Genomic DNA, 16,398 nt, shown 5'->3' with positions numbered 1-16,398 from the left:
TTATAGTTTTAAAATTTGCAGTCTTGTCCCAACAGTGGAGACAATGGGGATGGTGTTGTGGGTTTATTTTGTGCCTTGCTTGGGCACACATATTTCAACTTAGCTTAGGAATGCGGCTTGTGCCCTTTTAGCTACATATGTGCTCCAATTTCATTTATTCATTTTAGTCAGCCTGCTTTTTAGCTGGGGTGTTTTATTTTTCCTAATCAGCTGTGATTCTGCAAAAGCTTTGTTATTATTTCTGTGCACAACATTTCACCATATACCTCTGCCAAAGGCTGAGAAGAAGAGTGCATGATAATTCAGGTAGTATTGTCGCCATAAGAGTACATAAACAGTCTGACACTTAGGCACACACCCACATCAGGCCTATTTCACAGAACAGAAATATGTTTCTTATTAAAATATTGTACAGGTCAAGGAAAAGGAGGGAAGTCATTCCGGCCAGGATATCCATCCACGCTGTATGCCATTTCACTGTTGACCTCAGCCCTGCTCTACAACCAGCCAAAGAGATAGCGGGCAGACCCCTGTTCTCAGGTAATGGGGGTGGGAGCTCCTCTCATGGACTTAGTACGGACAAATTGGGCTATCACCACTTTGCTCTCCTAGGAGTTAGGAGTTAGGTAGGATTCCTATTTACATGTTATTTCAATATGCTTGGGTTATTTATTTTCTTCTCTCCGGTCGTAACAATCTGAATCTTGCTATGTCTCATTGCTCTAATAACTGCAGCTCATATATTTTACTGTAGGTTGGAGTTTTTTCAATAAATGTATTGAAAACTATCCTGCATTTTTTCTTTGGCCTACGTGTGTGTATGAGACCTTTGCTAATGAGAGCAAGGGGTGAGATTTGTCAACCACGACTTCCCTGAGAGGTCACTGAGTATCATGCATCAGACTGCCACAAATCACCTTTGCTTTCCATGTTTGTGTGAGGTGCTGCTAGCTAGCTGAAAGGATTGAGCCAACAGCTGGCAAGATGGTGTGAGGTTGACGCATTCACCCATAAGCAGTGGTGCTACTGCCCTGAATCCAGCAGTCTTGTTCTAAGAGAGTCCTACAACAGGAGAAGCTAAGACTAGCTCACTGGGAACAAGAGAATAGGAGGGGGAGAAACAGGAGGAATGGGTCCTGGAAAAGAAAATTTGTGAGAGAGGGGGAGAGAGAGGAGAGACTGCGAGGAGAGAAAGGGAGGAGACACAGAAGAAAAAAAAAAGAGAACTGGAAAGGAAATGACTACTCCTTGAGAGAGAAAAACATAGGATGGCAGCAAAGACAAAGAGCACAAAAAATTGAGGATTTCTCCTTTTTGAGTCAGAGGAGTGCACTCTGATACCAACCAAGAGTAATTGGAGCTGCAGTTGGCTTCTGAGCAGAGCTTCGGCATGGGCATTCTTTCTCACTAACTACTGAAGAAATGTATATGCCTCATGTGCAGAAACACAAAAATAACAGTACCCTTAAGAAATAGGGAACTTAAATGTCTAAACCAAATTACTTCATAGGTCACATTTAATTTGAAAATACACTCAAAATAAAGAAACTTGGTTGAAGGGATCGGAAGATGTTGCAAAAACAAAAGAGTTAAATATGAAATAAGAGGAAAGTCAACGTTATTCAGTTGGATGCGTCAGTAACTAGGAACCCTCAGTGGCAGTCCCTCAATGGAGTGTTGCTGGGAAACGCTAGTGGTAGAAAAATTGTGAAGGTTGAAAATCTTAAGTGGGGTAAGGCTAGAAGGCTGCATACGGCTGCATATTTCTTATTCGGAGACTCACGGTGTACTTTACAGTCAAAAGATCTCAGTGGGCCCAACCAACTGAATGATGTAACAAATGTCACATCGGTTTGGTGTTAGGATAGGGTCCTGTCTTTGCACTTTGTATCGACTCCTCCAGACATCAATTTTTTTTTAAGTCCCTACTTTTTACAGAAAGGACTGTAACTTTGTTACTTATGGTTCAAGTCCCCAAACTTTCAAGAATAGTTCTTGACACATCAGTCCACAGGTTCAAGTTGCAGGAAAGCCTTCTGCGACTCCCATTTATGTGAACAGCAAAATGGTCAGTTACAATTTGTGAGAATGGTGGGGTACCTCAATTTTTTTGGACTGGTGATGTTTTTTTTTTTTAACTCCGTCCACTAAAACACTGTTATTTAGGTCGCAATTAATGTGCTCTGTTCCCTTAAACCTGCCATTTGTTTTTTTCACTTAGTTGTTACCTTGCTGGCTTCTCAAGTTGACCTGGTTAAAGTCGTGATTTTCTTTTTAGATCTCGCCCAAGACCAGGGGCGTAGCTACCATTGGTGCTCCAGGTATAGTGGCACTGGAGCCAAGAGCCATGATGGGTCTATTTGAATGCTGATAGTTGGTGCTTTTTCTTACGCCATCAGCAGTCAAAATTTTAGTTTACCTTGCTTGCACCAGGTCCCATGGCATTCTTACCATGCTAACGCCTAAAAAATAACTTTGTAAGCTTACAATAGGCTTAGAGCCCACCAATTGCTTACCATTGATTGGCTACATTGACACTCTTATTTGCTTGCTTCTTATTTGCCAGCTTCCATAGACTTTCCTTCCGCTTGTGTTTTTCCCTCCCTTAGGGTATGGAGGCATTATTTGTATTCTCCTCTCTGCTCATTTTTCATATGCTACTTTGTTGAAGTGCAAGAGTGTGTGTTTTCCATCTGTCGTCCTCGTGTACTTCCCCCATCCTTGTTCATCTTTCTTGCCTTCCCTCTCTTGCTGTTCTTGCTTTCTCCCCCACCTTCCCTTGCTGTTCCTGCGTCTCCACCACCCCCTTGTCCATTTACTTCCCCATCCCTTCCCAGCTACCCTTCATTGTTAGCTTGTTTTCATATGCCCTCTCAAATGCCCTACCTTGTGAGCCTGCTTCCCTAGCCCCTCCCGCCCTCATTGTCAGCTTGCCTCCCCCGGCCCGCCTGCCCACCCTCTGTTGTCAGCTTGCTTCACCAGACCCTCTTGCCCCCCCTCCTTTGTCAGCATACTTCCTTAGCCTCTCCCACCTGCTCTCCAATGTCAGCTTGCTTCCCCAGCCCCTCTGTGTACCCTCTGTTGTCAGCTTGCTGCCCCAGCCCCTTCTGCCTGCCCTCTGTTGTCAGCTTGCTGCCCAGCAACTCATGCCCGCCCTCTATAGTTAGCATGCTGCACCAAGCCTTCTTGCCCTCTATTGTCAGATTGCTGTCACAGCCCCATGTGCCTGCCCTTGGTTGTCAGCTTGCTGCCCCATCCCCTCTGTAGTTAGCGTACTGCCCCCAGGCCCTCTTTCTCCCTATTGTCGGATTTCTGAAACAGCCCCATCTGCCTGCTCTGGGTTGCAGCCCTTCCAGTCTTCCCTCCACTGTCGGCTTGCTGCCCAGCAAGTCCTGTCCTCTGTTGTTGTCACCTTGCTGCTCCAGCCCCTTCCGTATGCCCTCCGCTGTCTATGTGCTTCCTCAATGTTTCTCACTTGTCCTCTCCACCCCTACATTCTTCATTCCACATCCTCCATATTTCCTTGCCCCCTACCAGGTGCAGCTCCTCCGCTAGGGAGCAAGAGTGTCGCCCCCCCTCCAGCAGCAGCAGCAGCTTCAAACCTTTTAATACAAAACGATAATAAACTACATTTATTGTTTTGTATTAAAAGGGGCGGGGCCATGGACTGTTACGAGCACCCTCATTGCACATGTATGTTTGGCCGGCTGTCTTGAGCCGGCCAAACACACATGCACAGCAGGCTCTCTCCAGCCCGGCACTGTGTTGCCGGGCTGAAGAGAGCAGGCACAGTCTCCCAGCCTGCCTGGGAGTGCCCTTGCTGAGTGCCCCCAGCCAATCCTAATGCTGCTCTGAGCAGCATCAGGATTGGCTGCAGGGCAGGCTGGGAGCCTGTTCCTGCAGTCGAGGACAGAGGAGTGGAGCAGTGTGGCGCAGATTTAAGGTACATTCAAAAAAATATTTGATTTCCCCCCTATCCACTACCATACGCCTCACCGCACCATTCCTTTTCCCTCCCACAGGCCATCACTGCCCCGTACTCGCTCCCAGCATTTTTATTAAGAAAAATGCACATTAGCCTTGGCCACACCACAGTGCTTTAAAAAAAAATGGTTTAGTTTTAGCCATGCTACACAGCAGCAGACCTACAACTGACCTAAAATTCATTGCAAAAGTCAATAATGCTCATACGCGAAAACTCAATGCTTGTTATGTGTAGGGTTTCAACCTTTGCCTAAAGCAATGACCTGTTACTAGTTTCAGGTGTACTTTACATGCTGTCTGGCTTTAGTTTTGCTTCTAAAAGGAACTTGATGACTTTGCTAATAAAAAATGCAAGACCAACCGTGCATATCATCCTCTGATAGTATTTATCCTCCGCACTTGACTTAAAATGTAGCCTTTTATACAAATATAGCCTGTTGCTAAAAATCTGCATTTTAGATAACTGCATAAATCACAGCTGTTGTACTTTCTGGGAAAGGTTGTGTGTTATTCACTCTAGAAAAGTAAACGTTTTTGATTTCCTCTGTCAGAATTGCCGTAATACGTTTTTCCTCTATCTTCTTATGAGGTTGTTATTCCTCTGCTACAGTGTTGAAAAGAGAATGAAGTGGATGTTATAATCATAGAGCACGTGCTGGATGATCAAACACCAAGATCTAAACCTAAGTGCACTGTGTTATATTTTACTATTCCAAAGAGAAAGAAAAAGCTAAATACTCAAGTTAAAGTGCATTCTAATGAATACTTCTACCTTCAGATTCCTCACCTCTTGAATAAGATTTGTCTGGAAACTTTTCTCCATACCTCTTCCTCGACAGTAAGGCTCTTCCACCGTCATACTGATGTCACTTCTCTTTTTAACTGTGATTTGATGTGGTTCTGGCACTCGATTCTCCTAAGAAAATTGTTTTTAAATGCAACAACAGGTTCCCTCCCAAACTGTCAGGGTTCAACCCTTGTGGAGACTGTGAGGGGCAAATGTCTTACCGATCCCCGCAACATATGCCCGTGGTGCCTGAGTTATGGTCACGACTCTAAATCCTGTGGGTTGTGTCAAAGAATGCACCCCGCAAGGCCGTTAATGAGAGGGAAGCCAAACTCTTTTAGTCAGACATCAGAGATAGACACAGATCCAAGTGCAGTTTCACGTCCCTAACGTTGTCAGAGTCGAGGTTCACGCACAAGAAACAGAAAGAAGAGAAGAAATGGAAGCAAACACAGACTGCTTCTTGAAGCAAGAGTTGGTCGAGGCCCCACTGCTGCAGAACCAGGCGTTACCCAAGGGTGTGGCACCAGTGCTGCTACCCTCTGCTGCACCACACAGCTGCACCCGGATGTACTAGAACTGATCTGACAGAATACCTCACATCCATGTTTAAAGTCTTCAGGTGCGCTGCAGGCCCCTTTGGACCCCCCCCTCAGGCTCCATGGTATATATGAGGATGCCTTTTGGGCTCACTCTGGCAGGTCTTTCCATGTTTCCCTTTGCCCCCTTTCTGCCTCCTCTAATGGTTCTGTGACACCACTGACTCCTGTCACAATGCCGGTGCCAGCTCTAAAGCCCTCCACTCAGCTTCTGGTACCAGTATATAGATCCAGAAAGGAGGTACAATGTCTACTAAAAGAAAGACAATTTCAGAAACTTCTCTCTATCATTTATTTAATAAAGACTTGAGTGAAGATCTTTATGAGCCCTTAGAAGAATTCCAGGGCCTGGCTAAAGCCCTTAGAAGAATTTCAGGGCCTGGATGACATTGACTCTTTTCCTGAGTTGGAATTCTCAGACACATCTGGATCCCTCGCACCTGGAGCATCTTGTTATCACTCCATCATCAGAAAAACTGCAGATGTAATGAAAGTACCCCTGCCCCTGTTGAATCCAAAGCAAATATTCTCACTGACGTTTTCCAGCCTTCTGCCCATACTTCTAAGCCACATCTCTGTTGAAAGAGGCTCTTCTAGATGCTGTCCTGACTACGTGAACCAAACCATCTTCAGCTCCCACACTCAAAAGATCCAGTAGCAGGAGATATGGGCATGCCTTGGTGATCCCTTGTTTTCATCAGAGTACCCTTTTTCTTAAAGCTTGGTTATTCAGAGCTCGTCCTCATCCAGTCTCAAGCCTGGTATTTCTCCCACTGCTTCAGTGGATAGGGGTGTGTGCCAAACGCCTTTACAGCCTGTAGCCTAGGGCTAAAATCTCTGAATGCCAGATGTTTGCTGGGGCATTGTATGCACACACTCTTGGATATGACAGACTCTAACACCTCATCTACCCCAGGAAGTATAATTCTACTTACGAGACCATATTAGAGATGTCCAAGCAGTATCACAGCAAATAATTAAATCTGGGCTGGACATGGCCGATTTGGTTGCCAGGTCCGTGGAGCCATCTGTCACTGACATGCCTGGCTAAGAACTTCTGGATTCTCCTCTGATGTCCAGACCACACTGTTGGACCTCCTACTTAATTCCACGAAACTGCTTGGAGACAAGGCTGATTAAGCTTTAAAACATTGCAGAGCCAGTTCTTGCATGGCCTGCTTTCTTGGTCTGCAACTAAGGAAGGAATTTCAAAGGTTTCAGAAGTTGTGTGGTTTTGGCAGAGGCCATAACTCCTGCCAGCTCTAAGCAGTCATTTCTCAACAACAGCCCCAGAATCCATACCTTGACAATACAGCCATTGCAACTTTCTCACTTTCACTCCTTTCTCCTCTTCCTCTCCAGCCACCACAGGGAAGCAGCTGTAATTCTCTCTTGTTGGCCCTTTTCATGCCAGTGAGAGGCCAGGTGTTGCTTTTTCCCCAGGCCTTAAGGCTATAACTTCAGACCAGTGTGTCATACTATAGTCAGGTACATTGGGGCCTGTACTGAGTCTTCATTCTAAATTTCATGTTTAGCTTGACATTTGTCCCTAATGATGACTTTTGACATGTTTTACAATAAACACAATGATGTACTGAGAAGCTACTCTATGTACAACTTATTCCTAGTAAATGTTGCTGCCATGTCGTCTGTACACTCTGTCCACGGCTAGGCACATGGAACACAATGCCCTTGTGTTAAGTTGTCCATTGGAGTCAGCTATAAGGCTCCAGACAAATCATCAGATCAGCTCTGCACCTTTGCCACAGTGTGTTATTGTGGGAAAGTGGGTTATTGGTAGTGGTAAGTATGAACCTACCCCTGCCAATAAGGCCTCTAACCACATATAGGTTCAGTAAAGGTCCCAGTAAATTAGCCCCTTGCTCCACCCTTGGTAGCTGTAACTGAGCAGGCAGGCCTAACTTAGGAGACAAGAGTGTGAATCATTCAAAAACATCAATACAGTAAATAAGTGAGACACAACACAGACTAGAAATCACACACTAATTGATAAAAATAGGTTATATTTTTATGAGTAAATACACACCAAAACAACAAAATTCCAATGCAGGGAACCGGAGATGTGAATTTTTAAAGAATAAACATTTTCTAGAGCTTAGAAACACAAAGTGCCAACTTTATCAACATTCTCCAAAGCTCTCCAAACTGCAGGAGGTGTTTCCTGAAGCCGCAGGTGTCTTTTTTCTTTCCTCTGGCTTGTTACCGATGAGAGTATTGCGTCAGTAATTACAGATTTTGCAATGCCTTGTTTAGATTGCAGGCCTCTGTGTTTCATTACTAGGCACTACACACGAGTATGAAGCTATACGAATGCTTTGTACACACCATGCGTTCTAGCGTTTGCCCGCTTACCTTTACGCTATGCCTCTTGGTGGGAGCTGTCACTTTATTGTAGAATCTCTAGTTGCCTGATTTATGATACAGCACTCATTTGTGCAGAACTATATACGCACGGATGACCTGTTTACTAATATGCTAATGCTTGATTATAGTAACAGAGATTTTGATAAAACCCCACATCTTTTGATATATCTTATGGTGGGAGTTATCAAACCCTCACAGCACCAGTGCACCCCTAACTTGTATTGTTGAATTTTCTCATTATATTCATGACCACAGCCAAACTTCAAAGAAAACTCCAGCGAATCCAGAACGCAGCCGCATGTCTTATCCTCATTCTCCCTTGGCACAAACACATATCCACCCACCTCAGATCCCTACACTGGCTGCCCATTAACAAAAGGATCATTTTCAAAGTCCTCGTCCACGCTCACAAAGCCCTCCACGACACTGGACCGGCCTACCTCAACGAACGAGTAAACTTCCGCATACCAACTCGCCAGCTCTACTCCACCGACCTCGCCTTTGCTACAGTCCCCCGCATCTAACTCACCACCTCCGGCGGCAGATCCTTCTCCCACCTCGCCGCCAAGACCTAGAACTCCCTCCCCTTCAATCTACGCAAGACCCAGGACCTCCTAACCTTCAGAAAGCACCTACGAACATGGCTTTTTGAGCAGTAACCGCCCCCTCCCCTCCCCCTTCCCAGCGCCTTGAGACCCTACCGGGTGAGTAGTGCACTTAAGAAATTCTGTGATTGATTGATTGAATGGTCGTGATGCAAGTTGGCTGCTACTTTACCATGATAGTAAAGATCTTTACCAAACTTCTTACCTTCAGCATAATATTGATGACATATCTCCACAAATAATTAAGTACACAGGGTTGAGTACGTTTTGCGAGGTGTTTATTTGTCATCAGTTTTGCGTATTGTATATTTTCCGACCATCTTTATGACATAGACTTTACTGCATTACAAGTATTATTAAGATACTGCAACGATTTACCTTGAATTCCTTTATGTATCCCATTGCATCCATATATGAGTATTTGTCCGTTAATGACTGGACTATTGAAGTTCTCCGACATCCCTTTGGGGCCCATCCTTTAATATGATGAGGGTAAGGGTTTTTCTCATTGGTGATAAAATGTGAATGTTTTCATGATGCGCTGATCACTACACAAGGGGTTTTCTTCACCAGTGTGTCTTGATTTCTTTCTGTTTACCAGTGCACTTGGTATAAATATTATACTGTTCTTTATGTTTTTCTCTTCTCTTCTTACATGTTCCTGTATCACACAGATATTATAGCCCATTAGTGGAGTGAGGATTAGGCGGGTGATTTATGGTCCTGATGAATCGCACCAGATCTTTATTGATTATTTGAGCGAGAAACATGTTAACCTACTTGATGGCAGTATAGGGATGACCAATCCTGCCTTCACTACATCCCCAGAATATAGGGTTTGTGGTTACTAGACATTGTATTGAAATAGGGTAGAATAGACATGACTCTATTTCCTCCTGACTCATTGTTTTTAACCAGGACGGAGGGTTTCATTCTTTTCAATAAATTATTTAATTTTGATCTGTCCCTCTAGTCATTTTTAACAGTTTTCTTTACCAATCCCCACATTCTTGCATTCACTTACTGGCAAACATTTTCAACAAAAGATCTCCGGCAAAGAGCCCCCGTGAGGTGCCCGTCGGGCGTTGCAGCGCCAGCCCGACGAGGAGCAAAGCCCGATGATGAAGCATGTCACCAATTGGTGAGTGAGGGCTCTTGTTCCAGAATCTGGATATCCATAGGGACCTGTGTTTCTCTTTCCTTTTTTCCTTATTGGGTTTATTTTCTTCTTTTTCGTGGAACTGTGCATTTTGGAGTTTTGTAACTGTAATATTGCCCAAGAGTTCCAGTTTTTATATGGCACAACTCTTCTGCCACTGAAAAGACCTTTCTTCCCCTAGACCACCCACCTATTTAGATGAGTTCTCTTTCCACCTGACAGTCCATTCTGGATCTGTTTCCCACTGTTACTAGAGCATGGCTACCCAAGGGAGTCATACAGTGAATATGATAAGCCCTTCCTGGTGGTTCCAAGACAAAAGAATTAGCCCTAAGGCTGTCCCTTATTCTGCCAACACTTTCTGTCCTCACCCAGATAGCTAATCCTTGCTAAATGTTCAGTATTTAACACCCCCATGGCTTTCTTTTACTCAGAAGCAGGCCATTATGTTTTGAGTCAGGATCATTAACTCTTGTAGCCAAGGATTTGTATTGTAGCTCAAGGTGTGATAATTTGCAGGACTCATTTTATGCCTGTTCTGGCTCTGGGAGACTAAAATACATTTTCTAGACATATCTTTCCAATCAAGATATCAAAAATGTGATATCTTCATTAACTCAGATTTTGAAAATTAAGTAAGAAATATATGTGGTGGACTTTGCTAGCATTTTACCAGGCAGAGGACCTTCACATTGAAATAGCTTTAAGGCAGTGTAAGGGATATTACGTACCCTGCCTTGTGGGCTTGAAAGATAAGCTTTAGGAATAACTTATTAATATGTAAAAATGGTTTTCCAACATGGTGAAGATACTTTCACACTGTCCTTTGCCATGTGTTACTGTAATGCCATCAACCTGTAGCCCAACCAAAGCACAGTGGTACTTGTGACAGACATATATTTTTATCATATATGTGGGTGCCATAAATACACATGGCAGTCCACACATGACATTTCACCTTCAATGCCATTGCTGCATTTTAGGCACCATTTATTAGGAAGTTACAGAGGCCAAACAGGACGTTTAATTTGCACAGCTCATGTTTCTGAGAAAATGGAGCACAGCCCTAAGGCAGGGTTCATTATATTACATGTTTGAACTTTTCTGCATTAGAAGATATGTCCCTCCTATGTCTATGTTGATTCTTGGACATAGTAAGTGAACAGGGAAGCCACTTTAAGCACTTTGCACTTTGACTTTTTAAGCCACTTTGTGCTGGACACTGTTATAATGAGTTCCCCGGCTACATGATGGCTTCACTGAAAACTCTGGTGTTGTTTGGTATCAAACACCTTGTATTAATAAACCCACTCTGATTCCAGTAATGGATTCATTAATGTATGCACCCAGAGGGCACCTGAGAAATGCTCCCTGAAATGGCTGATTGGTCCAGTCCAGCTTGCCATCACCGACCCCACACCCAGGAGGTATGAGCTCTGCTCTCAGTGGATAGGAACAATGCCTGCTCTGGCCGGAGGTGGTTACACCTTGTCCAAGCAGGATGGCTGATACTCAACATACCAAGGCCTGGGACTTCAAAGTTTCTGCCGCCTTTAATATTCAGCCCTGGCTTCCACCAGTCCTGGGAGTTACCACCCCCTGCCCTGATGCACCAGGACAGGTGGGAAAATGAATTAGTCAGGAGGCGTGTTTCACACTCAGACTAGTCACAGCCCTAAGGTGGGCCACCTGATGTGAACATGAAATTTTGAATTCCACCATCTTGGGTTTTGTTGAAATAAGCTCATTGGGTCATGGTTATGCCCACTCCCCACAGGAAGTGGTCATATAGGGGGTTTAGTCACTCTAAAGGTAGGTAGCCCATTGGCTACTACCTACAACTCCCATTAATGCCCCTAAATTGAGTGTTTAGGTGGCACCCCTGATACCAGAAACTAGATTCTACCCACCTATGAAGAAGGACACCAAAGACCCCCAAAAAGCAAGAACTGAGGAGCAGCAACTGACTTGGTGCCAACCCCGCCAGCCTGCCTGCTGAATTCGACAATTGCAGCAAAGTAGCTGTTTTGCCCTCTGAAAGCCTAGCAGGACTGCCAGCACTTCAAGGATCAACAGCAATCTCCCTTGGGGGAGTGGAGCTGCTTCCCTGCATGTTTGCAGGCACCAAAGATCAACCAGAGAGTCCTGGGAATCCGACAACAGAAAGCAGCACTGCATTCAAGCCCCCAGCCCAAGTCGAAGTGCACTAATGGTGCCAATGGGGCCTTGAGACCCTCAACAGGTTCGGCCAGACTGGTTCCCCAGTCCACCCTGCAGCCTGCTTCTGGAGGCTACCAAGAGCCACAAGTGTCTCTTGCAACACAACCTGTCGGAAAAAGACCCACTGCATACGATTCCCCCAGCCCAGGCTGCTGTGAACCGATGGTGTGCCTGAACCCACAATACCTGAGCCCCGCTGTCACAGTATACCACCTGAACCAGGGAGGGTTATAATACTTCTTCCTGTATAGATAAGCAGTACTCTCGAAATATGGGTCTTCAATATTTTTGTTTATTCTATTAAAGAGGTTTTTTTTCTTTTTTTAGGACTTTATTTTGCCAGGTCTTGATTATTCTCTCCACTTGATAATCTATTTTCTGTTCTTATGCTTTCCCAGCTCTATGAAGCTTCATCGTTGGTTCGTTGTCAGGTGGCCAGCGAGAGAAGGGGTGGAAACAAAACAAAGAAGTCCCTATCAGGTAAGGGTTTTATTTTGTTCTTCTTTTCTTTTACTTTCTTTTTGTTAAGTGCTTTTCCTTTTGTGCAAGTGTAGTTGAGTTGTGGACAATGAAAGGGACAAGGGAAAAATACTTGTGGGGATTAGTTTAAAGAGACCGTAAAGTACTCCGTTGCTGTGCCCCATGCAAGAAAGGAAGGTGCTGCCCCTGAGAGACTGTTATAATAGCATCCTTTATCATTGCGGTTATTCAAGTTGAATATCTGGTTTCTTTTGTTAATTATTCCCCAGGTGAAGGCATGCAAGCTTATCGTTAGTGCTCACACAAAGTGGAAAGAACACACAAAACAAAATAAACAAAGAAATGAAAGAAAGAAATATGTCTTGTTATGTTTTTATCCCTCTATGTGTGGTGCTCGGTGGTGCCCAACCCTCCTCCCTGTTCCCTCCCAACTTTCCCAATCAGTTTTGTTAACACACCGCATACAAGGTCCCGTACCTGCAGGAGCCATGTCCCTCTGGGGATGTGGCTGGCTTCTACGCTGTCCCTCTCCTCTGCCACAAAGCTGGAGTCCTTCGGGTCTCCTCCGTACTCTCCACACGTCGTCTTGGGATCCTCTTCTCTAGTCTGCTCTCTGCTCCTATGTGCCTGGCTGTCCTCGCCTTCACGTTCCTCTTCCTCCGACAACCCCATGGTCCATCTTCTTCCAGCTTTTCCAGAGGGACTCCCGAAGACGTCATCACCTTGTTGCGTGTACCCGGGAATAGACTTTTTGGAGTACCCCTGGGGGGCTCCAGGATCGGCCAGACCTGCCTCCTACCCTGTGTCCTGGTACACACACCTTTGGATTCAGCTGGACTACTCACCAAATCCCCACTGGCAGCCTCTTTTCCCTGGTACCATTTCCCATTGAACTGAATTGGACACCCAGTGCTGTAACGCACCTCTGCACCCAGATGCCCCAGTACCTCTCGAAGCAAACTCTTGATGCTGCCTCAGACTCTGCCCCATACTCACCTTAACTCCAGGAGACTGGTCCTGTAAGTCATTGCTAAGTGACCATATGCAGTATCTTTTTCTTTATCACTGGATAAAATTAGAGCACCCAATGCTGAAAAACACCTCCGCATCCTGATGCCCTAGAGTCGACCGAGGTGACCTGTTGGTGCTACCTTGGACCTTGCCCCATATTTACCTGAACTCTAGAAGAACAGTCCTGCAAGTCGTTACCAAGTTCCTGTTTGCAGTACCTGTTTCTTTCCCGTAGGATAACATTACTGCACTAAAATGAATGCACATGTATTTGCTGTATACTTCCAAACTGCTAACTTAAAAAGTACTTACCCAATAACAAAGTTCTTGGTGGTGAAAAAGATACATAAAAATAAGTATTATTTTTCTACCTTTTTGAGTGTGTCTGTCTCATTTATTGACTAAGTGTATGCAACAAATGTCTAACACTCCCCTTTGATAAGCCTAAGCTGCTTGACCACACTACCACAAATAGAGCACTTGGGATTTTTAAAGAAAGCCCTGTCCACTTGTAAGGGGATGCCTGGACTCTTTACACAACATACATCTTTTTGGTGTACTCCATAAAGAGCCAGCTTCCTGCAGGAAGCACATGCCATTTACTACTGTTAACAGTGGTAAAGTACACAGAGTTTTAAAGCCAGCAAAATCAGACAGCAAATATAAGGAGATGGCAACACAAACTATGCAATTCCTTACACCGTACCTGGATCAAAGCAAGGCCCTACATCCAAACTCAATGAGTATGACCAAATGTAAGATCCAGTAAGCTCTAAAAGTAGTGGCAGCTCTTAGTGCAGCAGTGGCAGGTCTTGGTGCAGTGAGGCAACCTCTGAGCCTGCTAGGTAAAACAAGACTTTATGCCCAAGTGGTTTCTGGCATCGGAATTTTGAGTGCTTTCAGAGATGCTACCTAATGATGCCATCGATGATGTTATTAGGTGTGTGATTTGTAAAAGCACCTGTAATGTGTTCTATGCATTGATGAGTCAACTGGGGGACATATGGTGGCAGAGCTCGCAATTATTTGTACTTTTCAGTGGGTGTCAGGTTTTTGATCACTGTAGAATCCAGCTTATCAACATTCTTTGCCTGATCCGCTTGACCACAGAGACCAACCCATTAAATATTCCAGGGTAAATGTATAGTGCAGATTTAAGCGGGCTACATTTATTAGTGATCCACAATTGCTTTATTAATGGACTGTAACTTTACTATTATCTCAGAGTTGTAGATGCTTGCATAGTTCTTAGCTTGGCATCAACTTTAACATTTTTTATTTTGATGTCTTCTTTGTTTGGCAATTCCTTTTCACAAATTAAGCCTGTGATCACCATTAAAAAATATGGTTTGTTAAAAGTTGACACTAAACAATTGAATCAGGTGGCGGGCGATAGATGCTTACTTTGAGATAAATGAAGGCTCAACAAACTCAAAACTGACAGAATAGGACGCGTTTAGGGTAGTCATTAGAGGGAGATGCATCTCGGCAGCCATGCGCAAACACCAGAAGCTGCTACATGATATAGCGAAAGCTGAACAAGAGCTGCCAACTCTAGAGAAGAGGTGCTCGAATGACCCGGACCTCCAGACAGCACTCCTCACAGCATGGGAAACTATGGCTGTGGCATTTGAGAGACTGCGCTGTTACAAATATAAAACCTATAGAGCACGTGCGCACTCGGAAGGGGATCGCACAAGCTCCTTACTAGTGTGGCTAGCGAATCCAGCACATAGGGGCTCAGTTATAGTTGAGCTAACCCATCCCACAGGGCACAGTATACATACCCAGACTGCAATCAATCGCAAATTTTATAATTATTATGCTGATATCTACACGAGTAAAGTCCGGCCACTGAGGCGGAGATCCAAAATTTCTTATCTCATCTCACTCCCAACAACTCTCTGAATAAGAGGCGATGGATTTGGAAGCAGCAATTACACTAGCTGAAGTGTAAGCCGACGTCGCTAGCATGGTGCGAAATAAAACACCGGGTCTGGATGGGCTCCCGATTGAATTTTATGCAACATACATAACTAAACTAGGCCCGAGATTGGTTGCAATGTATGAAGAAGCCAAGGAATGTAATACTCTCCCTGTATTGATTCGGGAAGCCCTGATTAGCCCTCTATTGAAACCACTTGCGAACGTCACCTCGTACCGCCCCCTGTCAATGCTGTCAGTGGGCTATAGGATACTGAATAAAATTCTAGCGATGCGCCTCTTATGGCATATGCCATACCTGGTCCATGGACCAGTCAACGTTCATCCCAGGCCACCAAACAGCTATAAACATACAGCGCTTATTTTCCCTCCTCCATAGTGACACATATGATAAGCAGAAGGCAATAATTTTTGCAATTGATTTTGAAAAAGCTTTCGATAGCCTGGAATGCCAATATCTGCACCAGGTGCTCCGCAAATTCGGGCTAGGAGACCAGTTCATTGCATGGACAAGACTTCTCTATGTGGAACTGACAGCCAGGGTTGGTACAGGAGCCACTATCTCGGAGAGCTTTCGGTGGAGAGGGGGACCAGACAAGGCTGTCCTCTCTCTCCCTTGCTTTTTGCTCTGGCTATTGAGCCGCTTGCCTATATGGTCAGTGCAGGGAGCGTCTACAGGGGCATAACAGTGGCTGGGCAAACTCACCACATTGCTGTCTATGCAGATGATCTTCTTCTCTTCTTAGGGGATGCAAAAGCTGCTCTACGTGGGGCACGAAACCTGTTAGAGAGGTTTGGTACTATACCTGGACTCAGAGTGAACTGGCAAAAGTCTAGTTTATTCCCCGTGATGGAAGGCAGCGCAGCTCCCCAGACCTTGATGACTTACAATGGGAAATGCATTGCCTGGGCTACTTAGGAGTTCATGTCTACCATAACCGCCTCAACCTGCTAGAGGGAAACGTGGAATGGACTCTACGAGGACTTTGTAGTAGTATGACTTGTCTGGGCGGCCTTACCACTGTCCGTGGCAGGATGAGTGGCGCTCTCGAAAATGATAGCATTACCCCACCTATTATACTTTTTCACCACTCTCCTGCTATGGATCCCAAGAGCCTTTTTCAAAGAACTGAACTCCATTATCATAGGCTTTCTGTGGGGGACTGGTAGGCAGAGATTAGCACTTACGTACTACAGAGACTGCTTGAGGAGGGAGGACTGGCT

The sequence above is a fragment of the Pleurodeles waltl genome, chromosome 7 (assembly GCF_031143425.1).
Source record: "Pleurodeles waltl isolate 20211129_DDA chromosome 7, aPleWal1.hap1.20221129, whole genome shotgun sequence".
Classification (NCBI taxonomy): domain Eukaryota; kingdom Metazoa; phylum Chordata; class Amphibia; order Caudata; family Salamandridae; genus Pleurodeles; species Pleurodeles waltl.
The sequence above is the reverse complement of the archived record's forward strand: the minus strand, read 5'-3'. Positions refer to the sequence as shown.